This window comes from Aethalodelphis obliquidens, unplaced genomic scaffold (assembly GCF_003676395.1).
Source record: "Aethalodelphis obliquidens isolate GAN/ISIS:26980383/991018 unplaced genomic scaffold, ASM367639v1 scaffold90, whole genome shotgun sequence".
In the NCBI taxonomy this organism is placed as follows: domain Eukaryota; kingdom Metazoa; phylum Chordata; class Mammalia; order Artiodactyla; family Delphinidae; genus Aethalodelphis; species Aethalodelphis obliquidens.
In genome coordinates, this window is record NW_020838034.1 from 1,961,835 (window position 1) to 1,975,192 (window position 13,358).

General features: G+C 35.1%; 1 protein-coding gene across 4 annotated transcripts in view; it reads right to left on the reverse strand.

The window, feature by feature from the left end:
* ASH1L (ASH1 like histone lysine methyltransferase) overlaps positions 1-13,358 on the reverse strand; it is a 213,130-nt gene that overhangs the window by 152,193 nt on the left and 47,579 nt on the right. The gene's annotated exons all lie outside the window — the stretch shown is intronic.

Consider the following 13,358-nt stretch of genomic DNA (forward strand, 5'->3'; position numbering starts at 1 on the left):
AACTTTTAAGTCATAATATAAATTGCTATCTAATGTATGAATCCTCATTATATACTTTACAAATGAATTTATCATTTCCCACAACAGTCTCTTTTACTTTTAGATAACAAAGATTTTTTTCTTCTTCACGTTTCAGCAGTTTTTTTTTTTTTTTAATTGAGGTATAACTGACATAAAGAGTCTTTCTTAACTATAAAATACAAATGAAAGACTTGAACAAATGTAAAGACATACTATGTTTGTGGATAGGAAGATATGGAGCTGAAAATTTCCCCGAAGCAAATTTATAAATTTAATGTCATCCTAATAAAAATACCAACAAGATTCTCTCAGGAATAAGAAAAGTTATAACATTCATTGGGAAAAAATATATAAGCAAGAATACCTAGCAAAATCTAAAAAGAAGGGGATAACTATCAAATATTAAATTAATTTTTAATGCCTCTATCACTAAAACAGTATAGCACATGAGAAGACAAAAGATCCAATGGGCCAGGATAGAAAACCCAAAACCAAATTCATGCATATACGGAAAAGTTTTGTGTGTAAAATGGTATAATCCCTACAAAATAGAAATTGGCAATAACTAAAAAAATACCACATGCATTTATTCCTTTGACCACTTTTAGGGGATCTACCCCAAGACACACTGGCAAAAAATCTAATGTTTGCAAAAAGCTAAAAATGTACCACCATTTTAATAGCAAAACCCTAAAACAGTCTAAATGATTATCTACAGGGGACTGGCTGAATAAATCAAAGTATATCTGTACAATGGACTGCCATAAAACTGGAAAAAAAGAGAAGATATCAATATATTGCTATCAAATGCTCTTTAATATGTATTATTAAATGAAAAAAAGCAAGAATTTGGACAGTGGTTATAATATGCTATCTTCTGTATAAGAAGACAGGTATATGAATATATATACATATCTGGTTATATTAAAAATAGAAGAATAAACAGAAGATTAATGAAAATAGTAACCTATGAGGGAGGAAACACAATACAACCAATATTTGATTGACTCAAAATTAAGGGGACTATCTCTTCTTTTGGACTGGACCCTTACAATTTTGCCCAAGAGGAAACTGGCTTTTCTGACAGTCTCATATTCAACTGACATATATTAAGCTTGCGATTAAAGAAACACATTTTCTTCCCATCTTGTTAAAGAAACAATACTCCCATTTTGTATTTTTACGGTTACTTTTCAAAACTTAAAAATTAAAGGCTTTATTAAGTATTTTAAAATATATTTATACCTGAAAATTGTGACACTTCCATTTTAAAACGTACCTTTAAAAATCTATCTGAACAAACTATGACTATGTTCCATAGCACAGATAACGCTCACAAACAAGACTAAGTGAAAGGATACAGAATAATAGTGTGTACTATATAACTCCATTTATATTAAGTTCACAAAGAGGCATGACTAATTATGATATTTAAAGTCAGGAAAATGGTTACCCCTGGTGTGGGGCAATGATGAGAAAGGAGTACAAGATCTTGGTGGGTGCTGGTAATGTTCCATTTCTTAAACTGAATGCTGGCTACAAGGGGTGGTTGAGTTTGTGAAAATTCACCGAGTTGTTACATTTATATTTATGTTATACTTCAATAAAAGTTTATTTTTAAAATTCTGTCTGAAAGAAAAGTAGAAACATCCAGCTCCCTTAACCTGCTTAAAAGACTGTACTGAAATCTGGTTTTTCACCTTTGATGGAAATGAATATCTCAGGTTAATTAAAAGCATCCTAAAATAGTATCCCACAGTAAATGGTCTATGATTAAAGAAGGAAAAAATAAAAATAAAACAAAAAAGCGCAGATAATTTGATTTTGGTTTCAAAGATTTTTTTTCGTCCAAATCCTGACACTGAATAAACTGAGTGAATGAGGTAATATTAATAAGATGTTGAAAGCTACAGTTGGTACTGGTAATATTATTCTCTTACCTTTCTAAGAACCTCTTAAAATGACAACCAGTAGTAAGAGGTATCATTTTTAAGAGTATATTATGTTAGTCAATGAAAAAGATATTGTATCAAAACATCATTTTAAGCATATAATTTTCTTCAACTTGAAAACAAAGATAAAAGTATGCTCATTAGAAAAGAGGGAAGGTATAAACACTACCATCCATAAATAAACAATTTTACATTTCATATGCTTCACCATATACTCAAATACATGTACATTCTTTCATAAAAATGGGGCCAAAAATGCTTGTGGTTTCATAGCCCACTTAAACAATACGAGGAAGACACCTTTTTACACAAATAAATTGAGTCAGACTTATCAATTCAATGTTTTTTTAACAGTTCAAAATTCATAAAACCAACCTCATACTGGTTGCTTTTTAAACAGCGCTGTGAGGCACGCAGGATCCTAGTTCTCTGACCAGGGATCGAACCTGTGACCCCTGCAGTGGAGGAAGCCTGGAGTCTTAATGACTGGCCAGCCAGGGAAGTCCCAGTTTTCGGCTATTTCTTCTTGTAAGGAATATAATGATGAACATCCAGTTATATAAATCTTTGTCTATTTGTCCAATTATTTCCTTCAGATCAACTTCTAAAAGTGGAATTGCTTGATCAAAGGGTATATACAATAGGGACTTCCCAGGTGGTCCAGTGGTAATAAGAATCTGCCTTCCAATGTGGGGGACGTCGGTTCGATCCCTGGTTGGGGAACTAAGATCCCACATGCCACGGCGCAACTAAGTCCATGCGCCACAAATACTGAGCCTGCTTGCTCTGGAGCCCACATGCCACAACGAAGAGCCTGCACACCACAACTAAGACCTGATGCAGCCAAATAAATAAATAAAGTTCTTTAAAAAAAGGGTATATATGATAAATAGTTACACGTGTAGGACAGCTCTGCATCAAGAAAAACTTTTTTTTTTTTAAAGCTCTGGTTTTCTTTTTTCTTTTGAAGATGTTGGGGGTAGGAGTTTATTAATTAATTTATTTAGTTTTGCTGTGTTGGGTCTTCGTTTCTGTGCGAGGGCTTTCTCTAGTTGTGGCAAGCGGGGGCCACTCTTCATCATGGTGCGCGGGCCTCTCACTATCGCGGCCTCTCTTGTTGCGGAGCACAGGCTCCAGACGCACAGGCTCAGTAGTTGTGGCTCATGGGCCTAGTTGCTCCGTGGCACGTAGGATCCTCCCAGACCAGGGCTCGAACCCATGTCCCCTGCATTGGCAGGCAGATTCTCAACCACTGCGCCACCAGGGAAGCCCCAAGAAAGACTTTTTTAATGGAAAAAAGTTTATTATAAAAATTCAGAGTTTATAAACACTACATTTCTGTAACCCAAGATAATACCTTGTGACTTGTGATATTCTGCATTTTTAGGCAATGATATTGCCTAAAAACAGAAACAGTAACAACTGACAACCTTGCTTCTGACGATTTTGAAATTAAACATCAGACTAATAGTATTCAGGTCAATCTTAATGTTTCCAAACCTTGACAATTGGGTGATCTGGTTATAGTTATCGTCAGAAAATACGCTCTCTCATTTACTGTTCCAATAAACTCATTGTTTTCATTTCAAATGCCATTATTTCTAGGATTAATTACTATTTGGTTCATTTTCAAATCCACTTGTTATCGTCCTGTTTTTATCAAATGGTTATCTTTTTGCCCATTTTAACCATTTCAAAATCTTTCAGATGGTTTCAATATTTCCAGCTCTTTGGTAGTGAAGTCTATGCTCATCTGTTGACTCTTTCCCTACTGTTGGCCTGTGTTCTTATACAGCTTGTAATGTTTTCTCATTATGCTATGTGAGTTTTCTTTTTGTGAATGTCAATGTCCTAAATGTGAAGAAAATATTTTTTATTCCCATTGTCAGTGTTTAAGATTTTACAACCTATAGATACACTTTTGGGGCATTTCTATTTACATTTCACTTACTGCCTGGTATTATGAACAAGACATCCTGTCACATGATTTTACAGGCCTTGTATATTTTTCAGCAGTGTAATAGCTGTTTGAGGTCCATGTCTTTTTTCTGAATTGTGGAGTTTATCATTTCTTATTTAGAAGAGCCTTTAATATTTTTGAAATAATATTTCTCTCATGTCGCACATTTGTCTCCCAATTTACTGGTTGTCCTTCTACTTCCTATTATTTTTCTTAAAAAGAAGTTAAATGTATTCAGAAACATATGAAAAACTGTACTAAGTACCACACATATTCTGTCATTTGATCCTCACAACAACCATATGATGTGGTTAATGTAATTATCCTCATTAAATTTATTTTTTTAAAAATAGGAATAGTTTAGATACTAGATTACCTGGTCAAGGTTACTTAACCATTAAGTGATTGAAAGTATGCTTTAAACAGAGTCTGATTTCATAGCTAAAGCTCTTAACCATTATAGTAGATAAAATAATCTCTTGAGTTTTATAGTTGTTTTCATAGCATAATTGGAACGATCACATCCTCGTAAAGATGACAATCTTCACCACATTTTCAACTAATGTTTTTATGGTCTCATTCTTACTTTTACTTTAAATTATTTATCTATTTTGAATTTTTAAAACATAATCTGTGGGTAGAGAAGCAGCTTTTACCTGAAAAGGTTTTGTCCGTTGTTCTAAGAGTTTTTCCATTTCTCATTTCACATTCACTGATTTGAAATACATTTCTCACATATTTTTATTCATATTTGGGTCTAAGCTCTCCATTTTGCTTCACTTACATTTATATTTATTCCTGAGCCACTAATAATATGTGGACACTTTACAGTATGTTTTAATACTTAAAAAGGCTATTTTTTCCTTTTTGTAAGCCTATAGAAATTCCTTATTTTATTTATAACATTATTGAGATATAATTCACATACCATAAAATTTACCCTTTATGAGCACAAGTTCAATGGTTTTTAGTATATTCACAGAGTTGTGCAACCATAACCATTAACTTTAGAACATTTTCGTAAGGCTCCCTGGTTGTTTTTGCATATGTATACTTCTAGATGACCTTGAGGTTCATATAAAGTTTTGAAAAACTCCACATGGCATTAACTTTATATATTAAAACAGGAAAAAACGATATCTCAACATTAACTTCAGCTCCACAATAACAAAGCAAATGTTATCTGCTTAGTCAAGCTTTTTGGTGTTACTAGATATTTATAATTTTATCCATATAGATCCTAAACACTTGCTGTCAAGTTTATTTCTAAATATTTCATAAATACTACTACTTTTGTGAATAATTTTTTGGTTACATTTTCTAACTCTAAACTGACAGTATTCAAGAACACTACTGATTTAATTTACTTTATAATCTTGAATTCTTGCTTCGTCAGGAATTCATTTTTTCAACCAATAGTTTTAAGTACCATTGTTTAAGTGCTAGGAATAACAGTAATGGAAAAAAAAATCTCCTTCACTGCGGAGATTTTATTCTAATGCATGATAGGGGTAGAGGCAATAAAAAGATAGATGAAATATTCAGTATATCAGATGGTGAAATAGGCTATGGAGAAAATCAGAGAGCATAGAAGAAGAGGAAAGACTAGGATTGGAAAGGATTTGCAATATTAAAACATGTTGTCAGGGGCCTTCCCTGGTGGCGTAGTGGTTAAGAATCCATCGGCCAATGTAGGAGACATGGGTTAGAGCCCTGGTCCGGGAAGATCTCACATGCCGCGGAGCCCGTGCACCACAACCACTGAGCCTGCGCTCTAGAGCCCGCAAGCCAGAACTACTGAAGCCCGTGTGCCTAGAGCCCGTGTTCTGCAACAAGAGAAGCCACCGCAATGAGAAGCCCACGCACTGCAACAAAGAGTAGCCCCTGCTCACTGCAACTAGAGAAAGCCCACGCACAGCAACAAAGACCCAATGCAGCCAAAAAATAAATTAAAAAAATTAAAAAACGGGTTGTCAGGAGAGTCCTGATTGAGGTTACATTTGTGCAGAACCCCAAAGGAGGAGTCTATGTAGCTGCCTGAGAAAAGAACGATACTAAAAAGAGGAAACAGCAGGAGCAAAGGCCCTGAGGCAGGAACTTACCTCATATTGATAAATTCAAGGAATCCAAGTTTGCCAGAGTAATCAAGGGAAGAGTGGTCAGGCAGAAGGTAGGGGGACAGACTTTTTTTTTAATCCAAGAGAGGGGAAGCCATCGGAAGCTTTTATGTAGAGGAGGTATGTGACCTAATTCTTCATTCAACAAATATTTATTGGGTACCCACTCACTGTTGGAAATAAAACAAAGAACAATAAAGACAAAAATCTCTACTCTCACAAAGCTTACATTTTAGTGGGAAAGACAATAAAGAAAAACAATAAACTTTTAAAATATTACTTGTTGGAAGGTGTTAATTGCTATGGGAGAAAGAAAAGCCAATTGAGAGTGCTGTGAGAGAGTTTGCAAAATTGAGTTAGGTGACTGGACTAGGCCTCAATGATCAGGTAACAACTGAGCAAAGACATGAAGTGAGAAAGTTATCTACAGGAACATCAAGCATGCTAATGTGGCAGGACTTAAGCAACTGACTCAGGGAGAATAGAATATGTGATCAAAAAGAGCTATTATTATCATGGAGGGCCTTTAGGCCATTATAAAGGCTTGAGCTTTTACTCTGAATAAAATGGGAAAGCACTAAAAGATTTTGAACAGAAGAGTGATATTTCACTTACATCTTCAAATATTCCCTCCCTCTAGCTGCTCTCTTCATAAAGCTGTAAGGATTTAAGGGTAATAGCATGGAGTCTTGTTAGCAATCTATTACAGTTTTCTAGACAAGAGATGATAGTGACTTGGACTAGGGTAGAAACAGTGGAAGTGCTGAAAAGGTAACAAAGACTGTAGTTGGAGGAGAGTTGAAAATGACTATGAGGAGTTCAGTTTTGGACATGTTAAAACTGAAATGTGTTCTAAACATCCAAATAAAGAGGTCTGAACAGGAAGATTCAAATTTGAAAGACAACAGCTTATAGATATTTAAAACCTTGAGCCTGGTTCACATAACCAGGTGAGGGTTGATCAATGGAATATTTATAAATGGAATATTTCCTGCCATATCAATAAACAAAGGATGTCACAGTCACCAATGACTGCAGCCCTCCAACGTGAGCTGGTGAGCCCTGAGGAAACTCAGGGCAGAAAAGAATACCTGCCATCTAGCAGCCATCAGACTGCAGCCACTCCCTGTGGTGAGCCCTGAGGAAACTCAGGATGTGAAAATACAGGCCCCAGATAGCTCAGGTGCATATCAAAGGAATGATTTTAGTGAGCCCAGACTCTTGCATCTTCCCATATATAGAAAAGGGCTAAATTCCTTAACTTGAGATATCTGGTTTTAACAATAATCTTTTGATGTTCCCAATTACCTGCTCTTTGTTGCAAAACTCCTATATATCCCGGCTCCTCCCCTTACCTCCTCGGAGCAGCAGTTTCTCAGTTATCTGAAACGCTGCAGTCCTTGTTTTGCCCCAAATAAAACAACTCTCACGTTCTGTATATATATTTTTTAAGTCAACAGGGTGAATATAAACAGAAGAGTAGAGAATTAAAGACTAACATTGAGGCATTAAAACATTAAAAGATCAAGAAGATGAAGAACTAGCAAAAGACTGAGGAGGCCAGAAGGCAGCAACAAGAGGGGGGGAACAAGGCAGAGTGAGTGAACGTGTGGTACCTTGGAAATGAAGTAAAAAAAGTTATTTCCAAGAGTGATGACTGCCAACTGCTGCTGACAGATCAAACAAATGAAAACACGTATTTGTTTGTTGGATTTAGCATTGTGGCATGGGGATGGTCACTGGTAACCATGCAAAGGCAGTTTCTATAAAGTACAAGAGCAAAAACGTGGGAATTCCCTGGCGGTCCAGTGGTTAGGACTCCACACTTCCACTGCTGGGGACCTGGGTTCAATCCCTGGTCGGGGAACTAAGATCCCACAATAACATGATTGGAATGGGTTTAAAAGAGAATGGGCAGAGAGAAATCTAAAGAACAGCAAGGAAACAGAAATAAGGAGGCAGAGCTAGAAGATAAAGTAGAATCAAAGTAGTTTCTTTTTTTTTAATGTGGAAAATAATGGCATCTTTTTATTCTCAAATGAAATATAGCAGTGAAAAAGAAATGAAAAGCCATACAGCCTTTAAGTTTAATACATATGTGTGTATGTATATACATGAAATCATTTCATCATTCATCCTCTGATACAAAATACACTTCGCATGTACTAAATTCTCGTACATACTTGGTTCTATTGTTAGATACTCCATTCTGGGTCATTAATTTTCTCTCTATCCGTGCACCAATACCACAATGTTCTAACCATTTTAACTTTAATTATCTGATAAGTCTTATTCCTATATGTTACTGTTCTTTTCAGAAGTGTCTTGACTACTCTTGCTTATTTTTCCATATAAATTTTCTAAGCAACGCACCTGGTGCCAAAAAGTATGTATTACTTTAATTTTGATTGTTAAATTTGCAAACACCCTGAAGAAGTGAAAGGAGGGACTTGAACAGATATTTGCACACTGATGCTCACAGCAGCATTACTCACAAACAGCCAAAAGGTGGAAGCAACTCCACTGACAGATGAATGATAACATGTGGTATATATATGTACAATGGATTATTATTCAACTTTAGAAAGGAAATTTTGACACATGCTACAACAAGGATGAACCTCAAGGACATTATGCTCAATGAAATAAGACAGTCACAAAAATTCAAATACTATATGATACCACTTGTATGAGACACCTAGAGTATTAAGTCAAATTCAGAGTCAGGAAGTAAAATGGCTGTTACCAGGGGCTATGGGATGGGGGGAATAGGGAGTCACTATTTAACAGGAATTAACAGAATTTCAGTTGGGAAAGACTGAAAAAGTTCTGGAGATGGATGGTGTGTGAATGTACTTAGTGCTCACAGAACTGTACATGTAAAAAAGGTAAATCTAACGTTATGTATATTTTACCACAATAAAAAAAGTGCAATGAAATTTTGGGACAACGGACACCTTTATGATTTTTTTATTCAACAACATTTTAAGCTTTTCTATTTGTTCAAAATTCACTAGTGTTTTGAAGCTTTCTTCCTTTAAATATTAAACCCTGATAGTTAAGTTTATTCCTAGATATTTCATCTCTTTCCTAATGGAATCTCTTCTAACTTCTGTTTATTTGTATGAAGGCTACTGATTTCTCATTTATTTCTCTATTAGTCAATTACCTCACTGAATTCTTATTTTTTTTGACTGATTCTCTTGCGATTTCAAGGTATATAACATCACTTGCAAGTAACAGTAGTTTTACCTTTTCTATTTTTATCCTTCTAATTCCTATTTTCTAATTTTATTAACTAGTATCTCATTAACATTATTAAATACCAGTGATGAAAAAGGGTATTCTCTTCATCGACAGTCTAATGAGAATGCCCTGGTGTCCCCTCATTAAGCATTATACATATGTGTATACATACATATGTGTACATATATACATTTATATTTTTACATACATTATATATTTTTACATATTTCTATTTAACACATTAAGGAAATACCTATTTTATTTTTTAACTATTAGTATAATTAATTATAGTAACATATTTCCTAGTATTGTACTCCTTTGGATTCCTGGGGAAAAAACACAGTTCATAATGGTATATAGCTCTATTGTAGATTCACATGTAATTATATGAAACAGAGGTCCAGTATACCCTTTACCCAATTCCAAAAGGATTGCTTGTGTTGTCCCTTTATAATGCATAGCTCTTTTAATGTGCTGCTGAAATTGTATGCTGGTAGTTTACTTAGCATTTTGCATCATAATGCCTATGTATGAGGAAAAGAAAATTTTAAGCCCATATTCTTTAACTCAGGAAAGTATAACTGAAGTCAGAGATTGTCAGCCTTAGCTATCAGTTGTTAATGACACGGAATGCCTTAAGAAGACAAGCACAGAGATATCACAACGTTCAGTAAAGATAAGTGAATATTTATGAACTTGTTTCTATAAAGTGTAAAGCAAATCTATTCTGTATCTTCCCAAATTGAGATATGCTTAATTAAGCCTTTTTGGTAAGACAGACAAAAGATTTTGCTCTGACATATAAAGATTTAAAGTTCCAAGGAATTATTTGTAACCTTGAGACTAAAATGAAGTCATTATAGAACTATACAGACTGTTTACTATAAAAGATAAGTTTTTATCACTAAAAATTATCGATGTATATTCTTAAGCAGTGATATAATTAAATAACAGAGTAATATACCTTCAATTAATTCAACAAATATAAAATGGACTGTGTGTCGTCCTCCTTGCATATGTATTTAAAAGTAAGCTAAAGTGAACCTTACCTGTATTCAGAAGAACCTGAATTTTTGCTTAAGCAAGATTATTTTGTAGTTTCCCTTTTTGTGCTATCTTTGTAAGTTTTTAGGATTAATTTTATACTCATTTTCCTTCCTTTCGTATGCTCTGAAACATTTAAATCATTTTGAAATTATCTTTCCCTGAAGTTTTACAGAATTAAACTAAAGCCATCTAAGACCAGCATTTTTTGACAACAGTAGTAGCTTTTTGAGGGACTTCTCCATTATATTTATGGTGATTGGTCAGTTAAAATTTTCTGATTTCTGAACTCAGATTTAGTAAATTATCTTTTTTAAAAAATCATTTTCACTTTTCACATTTATTTGCATATAATTAAAAGCAAACAAATTACTTATAGTTTCCTTTTAACTTCCACTGTATCTTGAATTATTTGCCCTTTAGCACTACTTATTTTATATATTGTTTTCCCTCATTTTTCTGTATTTCCAGGTTAGACTTGCTAAATATGTTTCATTTCCCCCCAAAGGAACCACTATTTGGAGAGTTACTGCCTTTGTTTTCTAGTTCGCTTCTGCCTTCATGTTTCTCAAACAGTCTTCTTTTCTTAGGATTATTTTGTTCTCTTGGTAACTACTGAGTTGAATGATTTATTCCATTTATTTTTATTATTTTCCTTTTAATTAATATAATAAGTATTTAAAGGTATCTTCCCTTTAAATACAGCTTTCCATGAAAATCAAAAGTTATTTTGTTTATTTTCTACAAATTCTGAGAGCTGATAATTTCCAGACCATAAAGTTTGTTTTTTTTTTTTAATTTTTTAAATTTATTTATGGCTGTGTTGGGTCTTCGTTTCTGTGCGAGGGCTTTCTCTAGTTGCGGCAAGTGGGGGCCACTCTTCATCGCGGCGCGCGGGCCTCTCACTATCGCGGCCTCTCTTGCTGCAGAGCACAGGCTCCAGACGCGCAAGCTCAGTAATTGTGGCTCACGGGCCTAGTTGCTCCGCGGCATGTGGGATCTTCCCGGACCAGGGCTCGAACCCGTGTCCCCTGCATTGGCAGGCAGATTTTAAACCTCTGCGCCACCAAGGAAGTCCACCATAAAGTTGTTGTGTGTTTTTTTTTTGTTTTTTTGTTTTTTTTTTTTGCGGTACGCGGGCCTCTCACTGTTGTGGCCTCCTCGCGTTGCGGAGCAACAGGCTCCGGACGTGCAGGCTCGGCGGCCATGGCTCACGGGCACAGCCGCTCCGCGGCATGTGGGATCTTCCCCGACCGGGGCACAAACCCGTGTCCCCTGCATCGGCAGGCGGACTCTCAACCACTGTGCCACCAGGGAAGCCCCACCATAAAGTTTTTAATATCTGTTTTTTATTACTTTCTAGTTTTTCTGCATTGTGATCAGAAAATATTATTTTTACTTCTTGTGGTAGCTTACTGTATGTATGTTCAGTTTTTGTGAGTGTCCATCTGTTATGGACTGAACTGCATAACCTCAAATTCAAATGTAGAAGCCCTAATGCCCATGTGACTGTATTTGGAGAGAGGGCCTTTAAGGAGGCCTTTACTTAAGGTTAAATGAGGTCATAAAAGTGGGGCCCTACTCCAATAAAAACGGTGTCCTTATAAGAAGAGGGAGAGCACTCAGGTATCTCTTTTGTTACACTTGGCCATGGGAGGAAACAGTGAGAAAGTGGCTGTCGCTAAGCCAGGAAGAGAGCCCTCATCAGAAACCAATGCTGATGGCAAATCGATCTTGGACTCCCAGACTCCAGAACTGTGAGTTCTGTTTCCTGTTTTTAACTACCTGGTCTGTGATATTTTGTTAGGACAACCCTAGTAGACTAATAGTACACTATCGTATTTTGTTATTTAAAAAAATTTTTATTGCAGTATAGTTGATTTACAATGTTGTGTTAGTTTCTGCTGTAGAGCAAAGTGAATCAGTTATACCATATTTTGTTACCCTGACCTTTCACAGCCTGAACATTTTTTTTTAACTAGGTGGAATGTGCTTGTTTTCTGGTTGCATTAAAAAATCTGGAACATGTATATTTCTGTTCTAGAGAAGTTCAAAAGACTAACATAATATACTTAGCCTTCAATATTTGCTGACTCTACTATTAGCAGTGATTAAATTACCATATTCTTCCTGTTGCTGCCTCACTATCCAATTAGACATATTCTTTTTACTGTATCAGTTTTTTACTGTATCAGTTTTATCAACTTCAAATGACACTGACTCCTACTATAATAAAGAAATCAGTACATACTTAAATGACTTCATTTTCTCTCTCATTTCCACATTGTATATTAATTTACAAACCAACAGCAGTCCCTTTGTTTAGCCTTTCCATTCCTCTGTGGCTAATAAAAAGATTAAAGGTTGTTTTCTAGAGTTTCTTGAAGAATGAGAAAAACATTCCCTGATTTCAAGTGTTCAAAAATGTTTGTCACTATCATTTTGGTATAGATGAACTGTCCAATTTGAGGACATTATGGATTTTGCTCCACTGTTCTTTGGTTCTGGATTTTGATGTTTGAGAACATCTTGAATTTTATCCTTACGAAGTAATTTCATCCTTTGATCTGGCTCACAAAGAGATTCTTAGCTTTACTGATAAAGTCTAATAATAATTGTCTTCATGAATTTTCTGTTATTTGTGAAAAATGCCCTTACATTATGGCTTTAAGACTGATCTAAATCAATATTTCTGCCTTCTTCTTTAAAGATATCAATTATGCGTATGTTGTATTTTCTTTTTTTTCCCATATATATCACACTTCTCCCATCCTTTTGAACTTTGGTCATTTCCATTTTGTTCCTTCTTTCTCACTGTTTTCACATGTGCTGCTTTTACATGTGCTGCTTTTACTTTTATATAATTGATTTTTTTCCCCTCTATTTGTCTCCTTGGGTGCCTTTAGAGGTCTCTCCTGTTTCCTAAGCTCTTGTATTGTTGTTTTACCCTTCGTCATTTTCATGAAGGTGACTTTATGTTTTTATAATTCCCAGCAAAATATCTGGAAACAGTATCTT